Raw genomic sequence first — 23,396 nt, forward strand, 5'->3', positions numbered from 1 at the left:
ATGTGATAGGTATATGAATGTTCACTGTTTTGTTATTTCACATTTAAATTTGAATTTTTTTCATAGGAAAATGGGATGTTGGAAAGAAAATAAAGTAAGGCATTTTGTGGGATTGTGGAACAGTGGGTCTATAAAATCCAAACCTGTGTTTACTTGCCCTCCTCATGCAGAAGTCTAGCGAGGTAGACATGATTTCATTTCGCTGACATTCCCCTCTTCTGAGTCTGAATGGTGCTCTTGACCTTCAGCAACTTTCATTGTTCCAAGAACCACCCATTGATTTAGAGAAAAAGATCAATACTTGCACTTTACTTGACTTGTTGCCCAACTAGAGAAAATGTCCTTTGTTGGATTAAGTCACCTCTCAATTGTAGAGAAAAACATCTATGATAAATATATTTGTTGATCTTGGTGTGTTATCATTTTCCTATGCTCCTACATCTTCTGTCTTAAGAGGTGAAGGGATTTCTCTTCTTCCCGAAGGTGGTGTTCATCCTTACTCTATTTCACCTTTTTTAATACCTCTAAGACCTTACTCTGATCTCTGGGCTTTAGTTTTGCTTTAGGTCTTGTGGACGTTCAGCCTTCAAATTAGTACACATACAATCTGTCTATGATACACACACACACACACACACACACACACACACACACACACACACGCACACCCGCCGCCATCATATAAAATAGAACTCCCTATTTTACCACCTACTCAGTGCCCAAGATGTGCTGACCTGCTTCTCTTCTTCCCCTTGAGAAGGCTAGGCTGACTCCATGACAGACTTCAAATATGCATTTCAGAAGAGGCCTCAGTCTGTTTCCAAGAACTGGGCAAGTCCAGCCCTCAGAAGCTGCCCCACCACCTGGCCAAAGGAAAGGACAGTGGGTCAGCAGCAGTTTCCAGACTTTCTCAGCAACAGTTTCCGGACCCCATACCCCGGTAATGGAATGTTCCTAGAGCTAGAGCAAGATAAAGGTCACCTACACCCCAGAACCCATTAATGTGCTTTAAATCAGGCCCGTGAGTTCACTTGATTGTCTCTCTATCTTGATAATGAGAGAAGCCAGCATGCTGGACTCCTCAGAATAAAACACTTTTTGCATTTACATACTATTTCAGTCCAGGCTATCATTCTTCAGCAACTCAGGAACCTTTACACCCTGACTCTGATGCCTGTTTCCAGTAACTACAGGCTCTGTAAGCCAGGACCATTTCCCAGGCACTCATTCATTGTTTCCATTCTTTTGTGAAGCAACTCTCTCTAAGGTCACAAAAAGCAACTTGTTAGCTATGTCTAGTTTTCCATTTGTTTTGTTTATCTATCTCACTCTCTTCTGCAACTTTTAAAAGACATATTCAGGATTCCCTTGTCACATGGAGAAGAGGAATGATCTCCATAGGCTCATATATATGAATGCTTAGTTATCATGGAGTGGTATTACTTGAGAAGGATTAGGAGGCCTTGTGGAGGACGTGTGTCATTGGGGGATGAGATTTGAGGTTTCAAAAGCCCAAATGAGGCCCAAAGGCTTTTTCTACCCATTGTTGCATATATGGATATAGAACTCTCAGGTACTTTTCCAGCACCATGTCTGCCAGCACTCCGCCATGCTCCCTGCCATGGCAATAATGGACTAAATTTCTGAAATATAGACAAGTCCCAATTAAATGCTTCCTTTATAAGAGTTGTCATGGTGATGGTGTCTCTTGATAGAGATAGAGCACTGGCTAAGATACTTCAACCCCAGCTTTTTAGTTTTTTTTTCTTCCTGTTAGCATACAAAGACATAATTTAAGTCCTATTACTGTTTTTGACCATGGGCTGAGAGGTGCAGGTCTTTAATGAAGAACTGATCGCCTTATTAGTTGTATTGGACCTTTACTACAGGTCTCGAGGCTGCAGTGGTTCTATTAATATAGGCTCTTGCTCTTGGCAGCCTCAGTTTCTTTCTTCCATATTCAACCTTTCATGTGATATGATTTTCTGTCTTTCCTCTCTTGTCTGCCATCCTTATCAATTCAGTTCCTCACACTGGCCCCCTACTTGGGATATTTTCTTAGCTTCAAGTTGAATTCCTTCCATTCCCTTAGATAACTCCATTCATTACACATTTCAATAGATGCTCAGTAGACGTTTGAAATCACACAAAACAAAGACTTGTATTTTGTCCTATTCCTACAGCCAACGAGGTAAAGTATAATTTACACTTAGTATAGTAAGAATTTGCCAACAACAACTAATACTAAAGTACGATAACAAAAGCAATGCAAACGGCAGTGATCCAAGACAACTGTGCTGTCCAGAGAATGACTGTGATGAATGTATTTTCGGTTTTGTTCAGCAAGTCAACATAAAGACAAAGCAATAGTGAAGGGACAAATCTTCATCAAATGAGAGTTGGGGACAGGCTGGGGAAGGCCCTTTGGGGCACTTTTTTGAAGTTTCTGAGAGAGAGAGAGAGAGAGAGAGAGAGAGAGAGAGAGAGAGAGAGAGAGAGAGAGAGAGTGAGTCCCGGGCAGAGAAGTGAGGGTGAGAATTCCAACTAGAAGAACAAATACCTACAGTTAGAAAAAAAACAGCATTAAACGGGATGCTTACGATATTCAGCAGAAACCAAACCAGGAAGTTAAGGCAGTTAAGTTTCTCTCCATGACTGAACTTTACACTGTAAGCCTGTATACATCGCGGTTAAAACATGTTGGAAATGATTGACCTAGTTTTTAAGAAGGTCATATTTTTATTCTTGAGCTGTTTTGTCCTCCCTGTAACAGAGATGGAAAACCAGACACCCCCAGACAAGAAGCCCTGGAGGACACTGTGAGACAAATATTCTCTGAAGTAGCAAGAGGACAGAACCTGCCTCTCCCTGAGAAAATAGTGCATACCAATTTACAAGTGTAAAGTGCACTACAGTCACTAGGGCAAGGTTGGGTAATGGAAGCTGTGTGAGGGCAGCCTGTCTATCCAGAGATCTGATTATGCAGAGCCCACCCTTTTTTGTGTGTTGATGTTGAAATCAAAGAAAACCAACTGCCAGTGAGTGGGTGGTGTGCACTGGGCTGGGCTTGTCCCTTAGGCTATGAACTCCCTGGCAAAGCAGGAAATAGCTTTTGTGGAGTTCCCTATATCTAAAATACCTCTGGTTGAGACCTCGCAACTGGAAGGAGAAACTCTGCTAAGGCTTGTAAAAAGGAAACTGAAACTAGCATTTGCTTGGGCAGAGCCTTAATATATAATTATTTTGCCCCAGTATCAGGACTACAGGGCCAGGACTAGCCAATTTTCAAAGTGAAAGAAGGTAGTTGAGTACTTTCTGCTTTCTGTCTCCCAAGACCTGATTTTTATGATTTTCATGTCCTACCACTAATAGTGAAAATCTTTGTGAGGCGGATGGCTTGAACTCTCAGGACATACACCAGTCCCTGAGTTGAGGACTTAGGTTGCTTTGGAGAGAAGAAAATCCCCTGAGGTAAGTAAGGTGTCAGAAGTTTTCTAGAGGAAGCTTTAGGACCATTTTGCTAATCAGTAAATTAAGAGGAAAGAAAGTCATGGGTTTCTGAGGTTAGAAAGAAGGATTAGTATTGACTGTATTCTAGAAAAGAATAAGGCTGCAGGAAGCCTGGTTCTAAAACCTTCAGTTGACTGAGGAACAGAAGTTATCTTTTATTGCACCACAACTGAGACCTTTACAAAAGAAAGTGCATTTGGCCGTGGCAGGAATTAGAATATATTGTTCAGAGGGTTGACCCAGACTGAGCCTAAAAGGAACTCTGATTTTCTGGGTGTGTTGGTCTGTAGGTGTTTTATTGACATGAATTTATATTTAGAAGAGGGCTTTTGATTTCTAGCTGAAGGGGGAAGAAACATAGGGGCTAGGGAGCTATTTCTCGATAAAAGGTAAGAATAATGGCATGACAGAAAGCCTGTGATGTAACGTTAACTTGAAAGCATCAGAGAGCAAAACTCTAAGTAACCTTAATCTAAGAAGAAAATATCTAATAAAAAAAAGTGGGGAAAAAAACCCAGCATGGTAGTAACACAAAAGAACAATAATAATAATAAAAAAAAATCAGACACGGAATCAAATAGGAAAAAAAAGAAAAAAAGAAAAAAGAAATGCCAAGCAGATAATGTTACTCCATAACCCCAGATGTTCAAGTGACATGGCATCTTTTAAAAACTATATGTGCTTTTAATCTCTATTTCCTTTACTTTATTAGGTATTAGCAAGTTTATTTCAGTCTAGTTCCAATTGGATCCTGCTTTCCCATTTCCATAGTTAAATCCCTGGAATTTGGGGGAAGGATCATTCCTGTGATATCTGTTGAGGTTTGCATATATGCTGGCTGATGGCTCTGGAAGGTTTTGGGACTTTCACAAGGAGGAACTTACTGGAGAAACCTTATTGGAGGAAGTGGGTCACTGAGGGCGGGCTATGAGAGGTGATAGGCGGTCACACTTGTAACTGTTTCTTTGTCTGAGCAAGAATCCAAACCTGTCTGCTTCCTGTCCTGCCTGCTTCCGGTCCTGTCTGCCGCCATGCTTCCTTAACTAGCTGCTACGTATTTTCCTTGTCGTGATGAAATCCACCCTCATGGACCTGTAAGTAAAAAATAAAACCTACTTCTCCCCTATGTTGCTAATGTTAATGACATTTTATCAAAACAGAAAAGAAACTAATACAGCAAAATGCTGGGTCCTGTTTACGTATCCAATTCTGTCTTTTGGGGGGAACTGAAAAGAGATATTAAGGAAAAGTGATTGCTACTTCCTGTTATTTTTGTTGTTAGAGGTGGAATTATATCTGTGTGGCTATCTTCTTTTAGGTTTGTTGAAAGATCACTTTCTTGCTTTTTTCTAGGGTGTAGTTTCCCTCCTTGTGTTGGTGTTTTCCATCATTATACTTTGTAGGGCTGGATTTATGAGAAAATATTGTGTAAATTTGGTTATGTCATGGAATATTTTGGTTTCTTCATCTATGGTAATTGAGATTTTTGCTGGGTATAGTAGCCAGGGCTGCCATTTGTTTTCTCTTAGGGTCTGTATGAAATCTACGCAGGATCTTCTGGCTTTCATAGTCTCTGTGGAGAAGTCTGGTGTAATTCTGATAGGTCTGCCTTTATGTTACTTGACCTTTTTCCCTTACCACTTTTATTATTTCTCTTTGTTTGGTGCATTTGGTGTTTTGATTATTATGACAGGAGGAATTTCTTTTCCGGTCCAGTTTGGAGTTCTGTAGACTTCTTGTATGTTCATGAGCATCTTTTTGTTTAGGTCAGGGAAGTTTTCTTCTATATTTTTGTTGAAAATCTTTACTGGCCCTTTAAGTTGGGAATCTTCACTCTCTTCTATACCTATTATCCTTAGGTTTGATCTTCTCATTGTGTCCTGGATTTCCTGGATGTTTTGGGTTAAGAGCTTTTTGCATTTTCTTTGACTGCTTTGTCAATATTTTCTATGGTATCTTCTGCATCTGAGATTCTGTCTTCTATCTCTTGTATTCTGTTGGTGATGCTTGCATCTATGACTCCTGATCTCTTTTGTAGGTTTTCTAACTCCAGGGTTGTCTCCCTTTGTGATTTCTTTATTGTCTCTATTTCCATTTTTAGATCTTGGATGATTTTGTTCATTTCCTTTACCTGTTTGATTGTGTTTTCCTGTAATTCTTTAAGAGATTTTTGTGTTTCCTCTTTAAGTGCTTATAGCTGTTTACTGTGTTCTCCTGTATTAAATATTCATTAATAATATTTTTAGGGTATGAAAGGCTATGAATATAAAAGTTGAACACACTTTTACAGACTATTTGATTCTCAAAATGTTCAATATTATTAATATGTTTGATGTATAAAATACATTTAAATATTAAAAATTGAGGAAAAAAGAAACTAATACAGTAACTACTCTTTGGAACTCACTGATAACCTTTGTGCCCTTACCAGAAGTGAGGTAAGTATTTCTAAGTATCAGAACATAGTTGTTAATTATGTTGTTCAAGTTTTCTACTTTTTTATTTTTTGTTTTATTTTATTCTTGGCTATTTAAAGCTTTAGTTATGGAAGAAACTGTTTTGTAATTTCTGACCATCATGGTACATTTGCCATTCGTTAGTGGAGAACTGTCAAATTTTGTTTCCACCTTTTGACTTTATTCAATGAGGTGCTTACTGTTAAGGATTGCTGGTTATAGTGCCTTGATGACTTTAACATTTAATCATTGTATAGCAACTCTGTCCTTAATGGCACTATTTGTCTTACAGTCTTCTCTGACTAATATTGATAGAGCTGCTCTAACTAGAGTGTTTGTGTTTAGTGCCTGATACATATGTTCACATATTTTTTGCTTTGCAGCTACTCAGCACTTCAATTCCCCCTCCTCCCCACCCTGTGTCTTTGGTAAACACCACAGGCACCACAGTGGGTTTTATTCCAGTTTAGCATTCTTTTTAAACCCATGAGTCTAATTCATGTGCGTCCTGTCAGTTGAAATGTTTGAATCTTGTGTAACCATCTTATATCGCTTCATATGATATTTCCATGTTTGTTTTCTTCTTTTTAAAAATACACTTAAGATGATTCTTTATACAGAATGATGCATATTATGTTAGTCATGTTTTAAAAAGTCCCATTTATACATCTTGTGGGGAAACGCCATTTATCATTATCCCAGAATAATGCTTTCTGATGTACTTTTTGGTGAAACTGTATAACATCACATTTACTGCTTCACTAAGGTAAACTAGCATATAGCCAGTCACTAATTCATAAAGTGAATAATTCATTGTGATTTAGTACATAGATAAGGCTGTATACCTTCCCTTAAATCTAGCTCCAAGATATAAGAATTACTCTTTCTATTTATCTCTGTAATTGTTTAAATGTTACCTCCTCAAATAGACATAATCTGACTACCAACTTGAGTTACACTACACAGCCCCAGCCTGTACACTACACAACTATACATACTTGTACTTGTTGTGGGAATAGTGAAGAGATCTTGCCTGATTCATGACTCATTTCCTCTAAGACTTGCAAGATGCCTTACTGGACAAAACGAACTGATTTGTGAACAACAGCTGTTGATTTACTAGTTTATCCCTCAAGTGCATATCTTTTGCATTTTTATTTTCAAAAGGAGTTTTGTAAGTTTTTACACCATAGGGATAGCTGTTTAGTCACAGACAAGTGTATAGGGAGTGTAGAGCAAAGCCCAGGATTTTTGGGATACTCCCATGAAGCAACTGCATAATCTGTGGTGGGGGTGGCCCATCCTGTGCCAATCATTCTCAGGAGAAGGCATGTTGGTAATGGCATGGTGCTGAGTTTGTAGAGATCTCTCTGCCATGCTACATATTAAATCCTCACAGTACCATCTCCTACTGTGTGTATTTAACTGATGGGGAATTAATCTCATCAGATAAGTACAAGATGAGGTCAGAGCCTGATATACCACATTTTACTAAGGTATTTTTCAAAGTTAAAACTAGACACCTATCTGTAAGTTGTGGCTTTTGGAGATTTGTAAATAGATATTCAATCAGCATCAAGTAGTGACCTAATATGCTGCTCAACATGAGAACAAGGCCTTAGGCATCTGTTGTCCAGGGTCTGATGGAATGGATGTTTATTATTAGACTTTTTTAAGAAGGAGAAAAATGTTCTCTGACATTTCAGTCTCTTCCAGTTTCTTGCTTTCCCCATAGTATGATAAATATAAACTTCAAACTATAATAGTAACATATGTTGAGCACACCAGGTGTCAGGGATATCTCATGAATTGCATGCTTATATAACTCAGTCACATCTCACATGGAGTCTATGCAGTAGGGACTATCAGGTGGTTCTTCATCAAAGTGCTAGAAAAGATCTTTGATCCCATCATAGAGCAAGAAAGTGAAAACGTGATTCTAATGAATGTAGTTTCTGTACCAGGAAAATATCGCCCAGTAGAAAAATAATGTAAATAAATACACACAATTAAATTTTCTAGTAGCTACATTAAAAACACAAGCAAAACCCAATAACAGCAACCAAATATGTTTGATTAAAGTCAAAGTATCCAAAATATGTACTTAGTCCTCAAAACTCTGGCACATATTTTGTTCTCAGAGAACATAAATTCTGACGATAAATTTGCATCTATATTTAAATTTATATTTATATATTTAAAATTCACAAAATTTATGGTTGAAAAATGTAGGTTTATATATTCAAGTAATTTTAATCACACTGATTTTCTAGAAACCAAATTTAGTTTATGTTTTTAATTAAAATTAAATGCAATATAAAATTCAGTTCTCTCAGCTGCACACATAAAATGTTTGAGAACCATGTCTAGTTGTTGTAAGCAGGTTGCTCTGGAATTCAAGCCTGTTTTCTATTTGTTTATTAATTAATTGATTAATTGATTTCTGGGGTGTGTGTGTGTGTGTGTGTGACATGTGTATACTGTTTGTGGTATGTGTGGATGCATGTTGATCATTTGTGGGGTGTGTGTGTGTGTCATTCTGTTTGTCTGTCTCTGTGTGTGCCATAGGTTAGAGTTGGATATCTTCCTTGATTTGCACTACATTTTATTTTTTGAAGCAGGGTCTTCTCTTCTGAATCAACAATTTGGTTGGGTTTCTAGGCTAGAGAACTGTAGGAATCTATCCATCTATGTCTTCCCAGTTCTGGAATTATAGTGTGTCCTTCATGCCTAGCTTTTAATATGGGTGTTGGGAATCCAAACTCATGTCTTCAGACTTTCTCTGTCAGGCAGTTTACTGACAAAGCCATCCTCCTAGCCCCTATACTTCACATACAGTTTCAGTTGTAAAATAGAAGTACTCTTGTCTTTGTGGCTCCGCCCCAACTGCCCAATCCTGGAATAGTCAATCTCTTTCCACCTTCTCCTCAAGGGCTTTCCAGATTCTGATTTTCATCCCATAATATCAACACTGTCTCTTCATATTCTACTTTAACATGCAACTGTCTGACCCTGTGTAGATCCTAACATTTGCTTGGAGAAAGGCAGACAGCTTTGCAAAAGAAAACAAAAACAAACTGCAGATGAGAAGAGACAAGATGAGAACAAGCAGCCAGAGGGCTATAGATGAGCAATTCCTGAAGAAAATAGTAGCCAGAACAGATTTTGTACAGAACCCTGGGATTAATGAGGTTCCAAATGAGCTTGTGAAGAGTTTTGAAATCCTCTCACATCCTTTTTTTTTGGGGGGGAGGTATGGGTGATATAGGGAAAGCAAAACGATTTGGAATGAGTAAAAACAAAAACAAAAACAAACAAACAAAAAAACACTTAGAGTTTCTCTTAGAGTTGAAATTGTCCCTTGGGGAGGTGATTGAAGGACAAAAATGAGAATGTAGGCAAAACCTGCTGGGTAATGTAAAAAAAGAAATAAGTTATGAGTCTTGCCTCTCTTGCATTCTGGTCAGAGCTGAGCACTAACTTAAAAATAGAGGCAAAAGTTATTTTGTGATTTTATTCCTGTTTGCTTGCCATGTCGGGAGCTAAAAGTAACGGGCATCTTCCCTCTACATGTGCTCTATGTCCTACCATAGTGAGTGGATGGAGGAGTTGGCTCTCTGCAGACTGACCTGGATCCCAGGATTGGGTCTTTCTGTTTTACTCTGTGAGATGACCTCTCAAAGGATGATTACTGTGAACACTTACTAACGCAGCAGACGAGGGGGACAGCCGGTGGAACTGTGGAGACCTTGAGCCTGAGCGAACCCATCCATCTTCTCTGTGCAGAAAACAAGGCTTTGTCCTTGCTTTCTATGGAGATGAGACAGCAGAGGGTGGCTGAATAGTCTTCAGGCTGGGCAAAGCCAAGTTAAATCCAATGACAGTAAGCATACCCAGGTGTGGCATCCTGTGGATTGGCAAAGATTTTCACTTTTGTTATCTCTTATGGGCTCCCAAAGCAGATATGATTAGCTTGATTTTCATATGATGGTATTGAGATTTGTGGGGACCAGGTAGAACACTCAGGGAACAGGGCCAGCCAGGCATAGAGCCTCAAACATATCTTATCTTCGATCTCAGCATCTTCTACACAAGCCCAGCTTCTTTTTCAACTTTTTTCTATTTATTTATTTATTTATTTATTTATTTATTTATTTATTTATTTATTTATTTATTGAGACAGGGTTTCTCTGTGTAGCCCTGGCTGTCCTGGAACTCACTCTGTAGACGAGGCTGCGTTTTCAACTTTTAAAACTGCCTTTCTTTATTATTTCTGCGGAGTCAGGTTTTTCCTTCCACTTTTGCATGACCAGCACTTTACTTGTTGAGCCATCTTCCTTGTGTCAAATTGTCTGATGTAGGTTAATTTGTGTGGAAAAGAACACATGCAACCAGATTCACTGGAGAGGAGCCTTCTAAGAGTCTAGGCCTCAGATTCACATGGATTTCATAATCATTTATCCCAGCCTCTTCCTCGTTTTACAGTGACACTTATTATACAGCGTCCATGTATTTCTGTCCTGCTAGCTCTCCCCTTACCCCCTGCTTTGATCCCACATATTTCCTCTTTTCTCCTTTCTTTCTGTCCCACACTTTCCTATTTCTTCTCTCAGACATTCACTAAGTGCATTGTGTATACTGTTGGGTTTGGGATGGAAGCCAAGAAAACTCACTTCAGAGATAGAAGCTTAAAAATGAAAGCTTTATTTTTCAAGATCTCAGGGGAGTGGCCAGTTTGGGATCTGAACCTGAACGGCTCCCAAGGGGAAGCTGTATTGCATTTTTAAATGATGGGGACACAAAGCAGGAGTGGGGGAGATCTTGGAGGAACTGCAGTGTTAGCCAGTTGGTTTTTGATATTATGGGTTTAGCAAGGGAGTGTGCACTGGAGACTGGGCCATATCCATGGCACCTGGCTTCAAGCAAGGGCCTTCACTTATTCTTCTAGATATTTGGTCCAGAGTTTAGAGTGATAAGGGGACAAGGGAGTGACTGGTCAGCTGCATGTGATTATTTTGGTCATATCAGGCAATTGGTTATGTAGTAGAAACTTAAGGGTTCTTTGGAAAGTCAGTTATGTTAGATGGTGTTTTGCTGGAGCAAACACATGAAAGAGTGTTTTCCTGAAGCAGACAAAAATGAAAGAATGTTTTTTGCTAAAGCAGACTCATGAAGGAACATTTTGCTGAAGCAGACACAGTGAAAGGATGTTCTACTAAAGCAAGCACGCGAAAGGGTTCCTGATGAAGGATTCTTTGCTCACAACATGCATGTGTTCATCGGCCTTACATTGTAGCATTGCGCTCCATTTGTTGTGACTCCACTGAGAGAAATAAACCAAAAAGTTCTCCAGAGGTTCCTGCGGCTTCACGCTGCTTCCTCGTCATTCTCAGGCTACTTGGCAGAGTGATGTCAGCTAATGTGATTCACATGACGAGGTAATACTCCAGAGGACACGTGATGTTTAGAGGGTATATAAATAGGACTCAACAGAAAGTGACATGGCTTGGCCTGCTTGCATAACTAGCTTTGCAACCCTTTTTGATCTCCACTTCACTGAGAGGCACAACTGAGAACTTCTCCTGGAGTCCCTCCTGGTCCTGGTTCCTCCTGTTGACTCTGCTGCCAATTCGCCTGAGGTCTGGCTGTCTCTGCTAGTTTGTGCCACTGCTGCTGATTTGTGTTTGCTATCCAGACACTACCGAACTGAACTGCTGGTATATTCATGAAGTGGTTATGAGTGGATCCAGCAGCCCCTAAGGATTCCTGTGAATGGAACTGCTGATTGACTAACATCGCAGATGGAAGTTGCTTCAAAGAACAACTTCTGAACAGGTCAGCTGCCCATTTCCTATGTTTTTTTTTTTTTAAAGATTTATTTATTTTATATATGAGTACACTGTCACTGTCTTCAGACATACCAGAAGAGGGCATCGGATCCCATTACAGATGGTTGTGAGCTACCATGTGGTTGCTGGGAATTGAACTCAGAACCTCTAGTCAGTAGTCAGTGCTCTCAACCACTAAGCCAACTCTCCAGCCCTCCCACCCCATTTCCTATTAACCTTTCTTTTCCACTATCTCTGGTGGGTGGTGGGCTAGAAGAGGGGTTAAAGTGTTTAAAAACCCATATTAAGGTAGGGTATGAAAATTTAAGCCTACATGGGGTATATATTTTTATAACTTATACACCTTGGTTTAGATAACAGCAATCTCTATATTCTTTACCAATTAACAGATAAGAAAACATTTGGAGAAGGCAGATAGGTGTTCATTCCTAGGTCTGGGAACATAAACTTATTAGACCTTGCAAGCAAGATGGAGAAATTGTCCTCCAGACGGCTGGACTCAGACACCTGGCTCCTTTCACTTTGTCCCTGAGATGTCTGTACTCAGAACACTGTTTACAATAGAAGCTGTTCCACTGTAGGGAAATCCTCAGCTCACCTAGGGTCTGGGACCTTGAATTTTGTGTTTGGAAAACAAAATGGTAGTACTTAGAATATGTTTGTTTGGCTTGTTCCCAGCAATATTAGGATTATTGTCAATATTAGGAAAAGAAAGGTGGATAAAATGTCATTCTTTGAATCAAAACATCAAAAATCTCTTTAGGGTGTCAAGTTGATTTTAAAAATTAAGTTTTAAGAAGAAACAAGGTTGGTGTCACAGAGGAGAGAGTGTCATGAATGAAGGTAGATGAAGGAGTTTTTAATGGTTTTGTTAAACTAGAGCTTACTGTGAGCATGGCCCGCAGTGCTGCGTGGGTATCTTTGGCCTCCATTGTGCGAGGATCAAGGACAGCCTCTACTTGGTAGTTTTCTTACTGTGACACACACTGCCTAGGGTTGAGTTGCTAGGTAACTTGAAGGGTGTTTCTAGAATCAGAGTCAAAATTGGTATGATAGGTCTGGTAATGCTTAGGAGAAAAATAGTAGTGATGACCTATGGCAACCCGTGGGACGAGTCCTGAGCTGTGCATTGCAGGAGCGTCCTGACCTCAAGTCATAGATGTTGTCACTGCCTTACCTTTCACAGTCACAGCATTTTAGCCACCTGGTCTATGACCATTCCTAGAAATCTGTCTTTTCAGAACAATAATATTTGAACATATTCTCTGACTGAAATCCTTTCCCTCTGAGTCTCTGACTGAAATCCTTTCCCTCCGAGTCTCCTTTGAATTCCGTTGCCTAGTTGCCTTTACCTGTGTCTTCTTTGGCCTCATCCACATCTGCAGTTGCTATTTCCTTTTCTTTTTAATTATCATTTTAGTTAGCATACAGAGCACTGGGCTTCATTATAACATTTTCTATTACTCCCTTGCTGCCCCTTTTTACTCCCCTCAAATAGACTCCCTTCTGATTTGCTAGCATACAGATGATTTGCTAGCATACAGATCCCTTACTTCTCATCGCTCACTCCCTTCTCGCTGCCCTGCAGTTTTTAACTATACCATCTCAATGTGTTCTAGCCTCAGCTACCTTCATTGCTGTTTCTATTACTGTTGGATTTACAGTTGAGGACATTATTAGCAACTCGTCCACTATGCCTCTTATCCTTGGGTTAGACCATCACGACCTCACTGATCTTTCTGTTTGAAACCTTCCAAAGAGTGACTAGAAAATCCACTGACATCTGCAGCTCATGCCATTGTATGTTGGCATCTCTCAAACTCTACTGGGTCTGGACTTGGAGTAAAGTAGGGCAGGTGAATCTTTTCACCTATCTGTTACCTCCATATCACTCACTGTAACTGAAGTTCGCTTAGGAACATACGCGTTTTATATTACAGCTGTTCAACCTAACACATGGCTCATGGCCTGTGTTACTTAATCAGAGCTCAGATGCTGATCCAACAACTAAGTCTCAGCTTAGATTACTGGTAGTGAGTACGGGCTCACTCCCTGATGCACACAGAAGATGTTGTGACACTCTTTTCAAATAAACGTTATTGGAACTGTAATGAAAAGATGACAGGAGATGTACTTAGGTCTGCCTCCCCACCCAGCTGGCAACAAAGGAATTTATGTAGCCTGATGAAGAAGAAACAGAGCTGGTTGGCAGTAGGCAAAAGTCATGCTTGAATAGTCTCTACCAAGTTTGCTGGTGTAAGTAGAACTCATGCCTAATTCTTGTTTGATCTGTACTTGTCAACATTACCCCTTTAAGCAATTTGTGTTCTGAAAGCCTTGCTCTGTTCCTTAGCTCCCCCTTCTGGAGGACCTGATTGTGACTATGCTTTGAAGGTCTTAAGATCAGGTTCTAGAATTCTGTACCTGTGTCTTGAAACCACTTGCACAGTGTCTGATGATGAGAATGTGTCCGTATCATCAAGAACTTCTGTATCTCTAGGTCTGTTGTCAGGTCCAAGCTAGAGGTTCTGTGTTTCTCCATCACAACAACTCCACTCTGTTACAAAGGCCCATGGGCCAGAGGTCTGTAGCTCTCTTCCAGGTTGTAGAGTCTTTAAGAGATGGGGCCAAGTGGGAGTAGGATAAATGGGGTATTTTCCCAAGGCGGATATTGAGCATATAGTTCCTCTTTCCATTCCTTTCTTTCACTTTCTACAAACATGAGGTAAATGACTGCTTTCTTCATATGTCCCCACAATGCCAGACTGTGCCACCACCATCTCAGAGCAATGGGGCCAGTTTGTCCTGATCTGAAACTCTGAAACATCCAAAGATGTGAGGACAAACACAATTTCTTCTTTGGAGTTTGATTACATCCGGCATTTTGCTATAATAGCAGGATACTCCCTAACACAGACACTGCCTTCTTTTTGTCTATTAAATTAGGCTGATTTTTTATGCACACTGTCCAGGTGCAGTATCATCTGAGAACATACAAGCATCAAGTACATTTGAGCTGTGGCTAGTGTGACTAAGGAACATTTTTATCTGCATTCTAATATAATTTTTTATTTAAGACCTGTAAGGTGGTGGGAACTGAATTGGACATACACAATTATAGATGTTAAGCTGTCATCTTTTTTTCGGGGCCAGTACTGTGCCTGATAGATGATTTAAAAGTGTGTATGTAGAGACCCACAGCCAAACATTAGGTAGAGCTTGAGAAATTCCCTGGAAGACGGGGAGGAAGGATTGTAGGGGTCAAAGGAGTTAAGGACACCACAAGAAAACCCACAGAATCAACTAACCTGAGTCCATAGAAACTCAAAAGACTGAGCCACCAACCAGGGACCCTGTATGGTACTGACCCACTCCCTTGGCATACATGTTCCAGTTGTGAAAGTTGGTCTTCTTGTTGGACTCCTAACAGTGGAGGCAAGGACTGTCTCTGTTGCCTGTCTTTTGGGCATTTTCCCCTTACTGGATGACCTTGTCTATCCTTAACAGAAGAGGGTACTTGCTCTTACTGTAACTTGATATGCTATGGTTGGTTGATCTCCATTGAGGCAGAGGAGGTGTAAATAGGGGATGGAAAGAGGGCAAAGGTGGGAGAGGGAGTAGGAGGAGAGGAGGGAGGGGAAATGCTGGTCAGTATGTAAAATAAATTAAAAAATTTCAAAGAGGCCTGCATGTATCTGCAAGTTGTATATGTCTCTTAATATTTTTTTTTTGATGAGATTAAGATTGAATGGAAGGAAATGCTGTTTTGGAAGCATTAAGATATCTGTGCTGATGAGCTTAAGAGATTTGAGTTATTGTTACTGGATATGAAAAGTCTTAAGCATGAGGTAGCAATAGCTGATCCACTTGAGGCAGCTGGATGGTTATATAAAAGTTCTGATTCAACTCTGAGTGATACCATGGAGACTTTAAAAATTTGTATATTCATAAATTGGATATCTACAAGTAAGAAAAATGAAGGATCTTCCCTCCTGGAATAAAAGATTCTTCGTTCTGGAGTGGGCATCTCTTTAGTTTTCCCTGCGTTGAGTAGTTACAGGCTCTACAGTTCTTGAGTTAGAAAATCCATTCTCCAAATTTCTGACATGAGTTCACAACCACAGTTTGTGCCAGTCAGATCTGATGTGTAAATCAGATTGAAGTGCTCTCCACACAGGTTAACGTATGTGATTTTGCAAATATCTCTATGAGGTCAGCACTGCTATAACTTCTTCTGACAGTGATAGACTTAGAGGTAGGACAGGTGAGTTGGATGGTTATCTATCCTGCTAACTCTGTGCAGAGATGAAACTTGAGTCAGGGCCTCTCTGATTCCAAAGTCCACTCTCACTTGTATTGCTTGGTGCTCTTTCCCTCACACTGGCTCTACCAGCCCCTTCTAAGTCTACAGTGGTTGGTTGTGGCTGTGCGATTGTGGGTCTGTGTGTTGGGGAGGTTGTCCTGTCTATGATGCTCTGAGATGTAGCCTGGAAGAGGAAGAGAGCTGGGTGAATAGAGAGCAAGGATGAAGCACCTCCATCTTGCTCACTTCGTTTTCAAATAAATCACAGATAGTGCGTAGAGGGAGGATCTCCTCCCAAGTGGGGCTGGGTGCTGACTGACAGGACATGGAGGGCTGCAACTGTTCAATGTAGTGGTTTTCCTAAGGTTGGCAGAAAATCTGACCTTCTGTTCACTGTGGTTCAAAGCTTCTTTTCTTGTAAGCTGAAAGAGAAACCCAGGGCTTTGAAGTTCTCTCATCCAGAGTTACCCCAGTTACCCAGTGTTTAGGAACACCCTGAGATCACCAGCTTACAAATTTAAGGATGGAGGCCAACTGGTTTAGGGTGTGGTTTTGTGTTTCCTGTGGAGTTAGATTTTATTTTTATTTTTTATTTTTGGCTCTTTTGTTGTTGTTTTATTTTCTTGCAAAAAGCTCTATTGAATCTTTGAGTAGCTTCCTTATGTCCAACCCATGGAAGCAGATCTTTTCTCCAAGGCTGGAAACACCCCAGATCACAAATTTGCAATGCCAGGAACACTAGTAAAGTTTCAGTCTTGCCAGCTCTGGCTCTCCTTGGAAACTGGGTACCTGTGCTGTGCTGGCCTGAGAGTGTGGCTGGCAGTTGTGTGTGTGATAGCATGCTGTGGAAGTGTTCGTGGGCCAGAGGAGTTAGGAAAGGTTTAGAGAGGGAATCTTGTGAAGAAACAATATTAGAATGTGTGTTACAGCTGGAAAATAAGACTATGGAAAAAAACAGCAACAAAGTCTGCAAACATTGAGGATTGAGGTAGAAATTAATAGCACTTCATTTAAATCCTTGGCATACATTGCTATCAGACATTTATTAAGCTTAGAGCATAAGCCGGTCACTGTGAGAAGTGATATTCTGACATTATCCCATTTCTCTTTAAAATATTACTGCTAAATAGTCTTTAATATAAATAAATATTTAAATAGTCTATAATAGTTTACATTATAGACCAGAGTCGTGAGGCAAGTAACGTGCCTGAGACCAGTAAATGCAAGGACCAGGATTTGCAGATTCACATGCATACACACAGGCAAACACTCATAGAAGCATGCATGCACACATGCATGGACATGTGCACACATACACTCAAATTCCTACTTTCCTGCTTTAGTGATGCTTCCTCTGAATCACAGATGGGAGGGCTTGGACATGGGACTCAAGAAAAATCTTTAGCATTTGCTAGTGTCAAGGATAGATAACATCAGTCATGCATGAGTATCTAAACAAAGCTGATACTGTTTCAGGGAATGACATCCTTTCCCTTAGTAGCAGTGGTCCCAGAGTCCACACCCATACATGACTGGGAAACTTGACAGTATTCATAAAAATGATCGTGTGTGATGAGAAACTTCAAGATTTATTGTTTTATATATATATATATGTATATATATATATATATATACACACACACACACATAGTATACATATATATACATATATACATACACACACATATATACATATATATGTATATATATGTATACACACACACACACACATATACAATATGAATGACACCCAGACACTCTTCTATATCATCGTTTCTTCTCAGCTTGGTTCCTTCTGTCATCAACCATAATAACCATAACACGGCAGCTATCATTTATAGCTACCTGCCTCAAGTATTAAACTGGGGTTTATATTTTTTTCCTCCAATGACTTTGCCTCCTTAGGGAATTCTTAATAATACACAAAGTAGAATATTTCTAATTAGGTGATTAAATTTTCAAATGTTTCTTGCATTTCCAAATTGCCTAACCTTCATTATGCTATTTTAAGGGTAAGGTTTTCTACTGCAAAGCAAGCATGGGGTTTTAAAGATTTCAGGTCAGAGAGACTGTCTGTGTTGGGAATGATGGTATAGGTAGAGGGTAATCTAGGTGTTTTTCAGTATAGGCTGCAAAGTAGAAAGACCCAAAAATTAAGGTACAGGTTAGACTGGAGGGTATTTGAAGATGTACAGCTGTGAAGGACTCAGAGGAACACATTTATGAAGAGGCCCTGAGGCCACAAATGGCAGATATAAGACACTACTCACTCCGTAGCCAAATTCAAAGTATGGGTATCTGCTCAAGGAACCAAAGCTTAATTTGGTTGTAGCTGATCCTCAGAAAGTATTTTCCGTGGTGCCATCACCGGGTCACCTTGGGCGTGGAGTTGGAGGACACCCCCAAGGTCCCCTAGAGGACTCTCCACGAGATCTTAGGACCACCCATGAGTGGAACACGACTTCTGTTCCAATCCAATCACACGGGACCTGAGACAGCATTAGAGAAGCAGGAAACCCAGCCTGACCAGGATCACAAGTCCCTTCCTGTCAGCGCCAGCACTTGGTCACCTGGGAGGAGAGTCGGCAGACACCCTCAAGGTCCATAGAGGTCAGATTCTGAGACAGACCCCGTTTCAGGCTCCAGATATCCGGGCACCTTCCCTGCCAGAGGAGAGGTGTTCTCCCTGCCCAGGAGGGCTTTCCCAGAGCACCTGGGAGAGCCATCTTGGTTCCTGGATCCATCCATGACTAGTCTGTGCAGGTGAGAGTATGTAACAGCTTCTGTGACAGGTCGAGGCAACACAGCTTCTGGGAAAGGTCCTGTATCAGGCCTTCATCTTCTGCCAGGTGGGAGGTCCGAACGCCAGATATCTGTGCACCTTCCCTGTAAGAGGAGAGCTTGCCTGCAGAGAGTGCTCTGACCACAGAAACTCAGAGGAGAGAGCTAGTCTCCCAGGTCTGCTGATAGAGGCTAACATAATCACAAGAGGAACAATCTTTAAACAGAGACAACTATAACAACTAACTCCAGATATTACCAGATGGCGAAAGGCACACGTAAGAATCTTACTAACAGAAACCAAGACCACTCACCATCATCAGAACGCAGCAATCCCACCTTGCCCAGTCCTGGGCACCCCAACATACCCGAAAAGCTAGACCAGGATTTAAAAGCATATCTCATGATGATGGTAGAGGACATCAAGAAGGACTTTAATAACTCACTTAAAGAAATACAGGAGAACACTGCTAAAGAGATACAATTCTTTAAAGAAAAAGAGGAAAACACATCTAAACAGGTGATGGAAATGAACAAAACCATACTCCACCTAAAAAGAGAAGTGGGCACAATAAAGAAAACCCAAAGTGAGGGAAAGCTGGAGATAGAAACTCTAGGAAAGAAATCTGGAACCATAGAGGCGAGCATCAGCAACAGAATACAAGAGATGGAATAGAGAATCTCAGGTGCAGAAGATTCCATAGAGAACATTGGCACAACAATCAAAGAAAATGGAAAATGCAAAAAGATCCTAACTCAAAACATCCAGGAAATCCAGGACACAATGAGAAGACCAAACCTACGGATAATAGGAGTAGATGAGAATGAAGATTTTTCAACTTAAAGGGTCAGCAAATATCTTCAACAAAATTATAGAAGAAAACTTCCCAAACCTAAAGAAAGAGATGCCCATGAACATACAAGAAGCCTACAGAACTCCAAATAGACTGGACCAGAAAAGAAATTCCTCCCAACACATAATAATCAGAACAGCAAATGCACTAAATAAAGATAGAGTATTAAATGCAGTAAGGGAAAAGGGTCAAGTAACATATAAAGGCAGGCCTATCAGAATTACACCAGACTTTTCACCAGAGACTATGAAAGCCAGAAGATCCTGGGCAGATGTTATACAGACACTAAGAGAACACAAATGCCTGCCCAGGCGACTATACCCAGCCAAACTTTCAATTACCATAGATGGAGAAACCAAAGTATTCCACAACAAAACCAAATTCACACATTATCTTTCCAGGAATCGAGCCCTTCAAAGGATAATAACAAAAACAAAACAAAACAAAACAAAACAAAAAAAAACAATACAAGGACAGAAACCACGCCCTAGAAAAAGCAAGAAAGTAATCCTTCAACAAACCTAAAAGAAGACAGCCACAAGAACAAAATGCCAACTCTAACAACAAAAATAATAGGAAGCAACAATTACTTTTCCTTAATATCTCTTAATATCAATGGACTCAATTCTCCAATAAAAAGACATAGACTAACAGACTGGCTACACAAACAGGACCTAACATTTTGCTGTTTACAGGAAACCCAACTCCTGGAAAAAGACCTTAGAATGAAAGGCTGGAAAACAATTTTGCCAGCAAATGGTCAGAAGAAACAAGCTGGAGTAGCCATTCTAATATCTAATAAAATTGACTTCCAACCCAAAGTTATCAAAAAAGACAAGGAGGGACACTTCATACTCATCAAAGGTAAAATCCTCCAAGAGGAACTCTCAATTCTGCATAGCTATGCTCCAAATGCAAGGGCAGCCACATTCATTAAAGAAACTTTAGTAAACCTCAAAGCTCACATTACACCTCACACAATAATAGTGGGAGACTTCAACACACCACTTTCATCAATGGACAGATTGTGGAAACAGAAACTAAACAGGGACACAGTGAAACTAACAAAAGTTATGAAACAAATGGATTTATCAGATATCTACAGAACATTTTATCCTAAAACAAAAGGATATACCTTCTTCTCAGCACCTCATGGTATCTTCTCCAAAATTGACCATATAATTGGTCACAAAACAAGCCTCAACAGATACAAAAATATTGAAATTGTCCCATGCATCCTATCAGATCACCATGGAATAAGGCTGATCTTCAATAACAACATAAATAATGGAAAGCCAACATTCACGTGGAAACTGAACAACACTCTTCTCAATGATTCCTTGGTCAAGGAAGGAATAAAGAAAGAAATTAAAGACTTTTTAGAGTTTAATGAAAATGAAGTCACAATATACCCAAACTTATGGGACACAATGAAAGCATTTCTAAGAGGAAAACTCATAGCTCTGAGTGCCTTCAAAAAGAAACTAGAGAGAGCACACACAAGCAGCATGACAACACACCTAAAAGCTCTAGAACAAAAGGGAGCAAATTCACCCAAGAGGAATAGATGGCAGGAAATTATCAAACTCAGGGGTGAAATCAACCAAGTGGAAACAAGAAGAACTATTCAAAGAATCAACCAAACAAGGAGCTGGTTCTTTGAGAAAATCAACAAGATAGATAAACCTTTAGCCAGACTCACTAGAGGGCACAGGGACAGCATCCTAATTAACAAAATCAGAAATGAAAAGGGAGACATAACAACAGATCCTGAAGAAATCCAAACAACCATCACATCCTTCTACCAGAGGCTATACTCAACAACACTGGAACACCTGGATGAAATGGACAAACTTCTAGAAAGATACCAGGTACTAAAGTTAAATCAGGATCAGGTTAATGATTTAAACAGTCCCATTTTCCCTTAAAGAAATAGAAGCAGTCATTAATAGTCTCCCAATAAAAAAAAAGCCCAGGACCACATGGTTTTAGTGCATAGTTCTATCAGACCTTCAAAGAAGGTCTAATTCCAGTTCTTCACAAAGTATTCCACAAAATAGAAGCAGAAGATACTCTACCCAATTCATTTTATGAAGCCACAATTACTTTGATACCTAAACCACAGAAAGACCCAACAAAGATAGAGAACTTGAGACCAATTTCCCTTAGGAATATTGATGCAAAAAATACTCAATAGAATTCTTGCTAACCGAATCCAAGAACACATCAAACAATCATCCATCCTGACCAAGTCGGTTTCATTCCAGGGATGCGGGGATGGTTTAATATATGGAAATCCATCAACGTAATCCACTATATAAACAAAGTCAAAGACAAAAACCACCTAATCATCTCGTTAGATGCAGAGAAAGCATTTGTCAAAATCCAACACCCATTCATAAAAAAGTCTTGGAAAGATCAGGAATTCAAGGCCCATACCTAAACATGATAAAAGCAATCTACAGCAAACCAGTAGCCAACATCAAAGTAAATGGAGAAAAGCTGGAAGCATTTCCACTAAAATCAAGGCTGTCCACTCTCTCCCTATCTATTCAACATTGTACTTGAAGTCCTAGCCAGAGCAATTAAACAAAAGGAGATCAAGGGAATACAGATAGGAAAGGAAGAAGTCAAAATATCACTTTTTGCAGCTGATATGATAGTATATATAAGTGACCCTAAAATTTCCACCAGAGAACTCCTAAACCTGGTAAACAGCTTCAGTGAAGTAACTGGATATAAAATTAACTCAAACAGGTCAATGGCCTTTCTCTACACAAAGGATAAACAGGCTGAGAAAGAAATTAGGGAAACAACACCCTCCTCTATAGTCACAAGTAATATAAAATACCTTGGCGTAACTCTAACCAAGGAAGTGAAAGATCTGTATGATAAGAACTTCAGGTCTCTGAAGAAAGAAATTAAGGAAGACTTCAGAAGATGGAAAGATCTCCCATGATTATGGATTGGCAGAATCAATATAGTAAAAATGGCTATCTTGCCAAAAGCAATCTACAGATTCAATGTAATCCCCATCAAAATTCTAACTCAATTCTTCAATGAGTTAGAAAGGGCAATCCGCAAATTCATCTGGAAAAACAAAAAACTTAGGATAGCAAAAAATCTTCTCAAGGATAAAAGAACCTCTGGTGGAATCACCATGCCTGACCTAAAGCTGTACTACAGAGCAATTGTGATAAAAACTGCATGGTACTGGTATAGCGACAGACAAATAGACCAATGGAATAGAATTGAAGACCCAGAAATGAACACACACACCTATGGTCACTTGATCTTTCACAAAGGAGCTAAAATCATCCAGTGGAAAAAAGACAGCATTTTCAACAAATGGTGCTGGCACAACTGGTGGTTATCATGTAGAAGAATGCAAATTAATCCATTCTTATCTCCTTGTACTAAGGTCAAATCTAAGTGGATCAAGGAACTCCACATAAAACCAGAGATAGTTTATAGAGGAGAAAGTGGGGAAAAGCCTCGAAGATATGGGCACAGGGGAAAAATTCCTGAATAGAACAGCAATGGCTTGTGCTGTAAGATTGAGAATTGACAAATGGGACCTCATAAAATTGCAAAGCTTCTGTAAGGCAAAAGACACCGTCAATAAGACAAAAAGGCCACCAAC

At 39.8% G+C, this 23,396-nt stretch overlaps 1 protein-coding gene across 6 annotated transcripts in view; it reads left to right on the plus strand.

Annotated features, from left to right (window-relative positions):
• The first annotated feature begins 4,498 nt into the window (after window positions 1-4,498).
• Aim2 (absent in melanoma 2) overlaps window positions 4,499-23,396 on the plus strand; it is a 50,798-nt gene continuing 31,900 nt past the window's right edge. For 5 of the 6 annotated variants that reach the window (XM_085843140.1, XM_085843133.1, XM_085843131.1 and 2 more), the window contains exon 1: window positions 4,499-4,604. The gene's annotated coding sequence lies outside the window, so the exon portion shown is untranslated. Of the gene's footprint in view, window positions 4,605-11,394; window positions 11,802-23,396 lie in introns of those variants that run through there. The other variant, XM_085843151.1, reaches the window with a different exon arrangement.

This window comes from Mus caroli, unplaced genomic scaffold (genome assembly GCF_978045245.1).
Source record: "Mus caroli unplaced genomic scaffold, Mus_caroli_1 scaffold_1, whole genome shotgun sequence".
NCBI classification, from domain to species: Eukaryota; Metazoa; Chordata; class Mammalia; order Rodentia; family Muridae; genus Mus; species Mus caroli.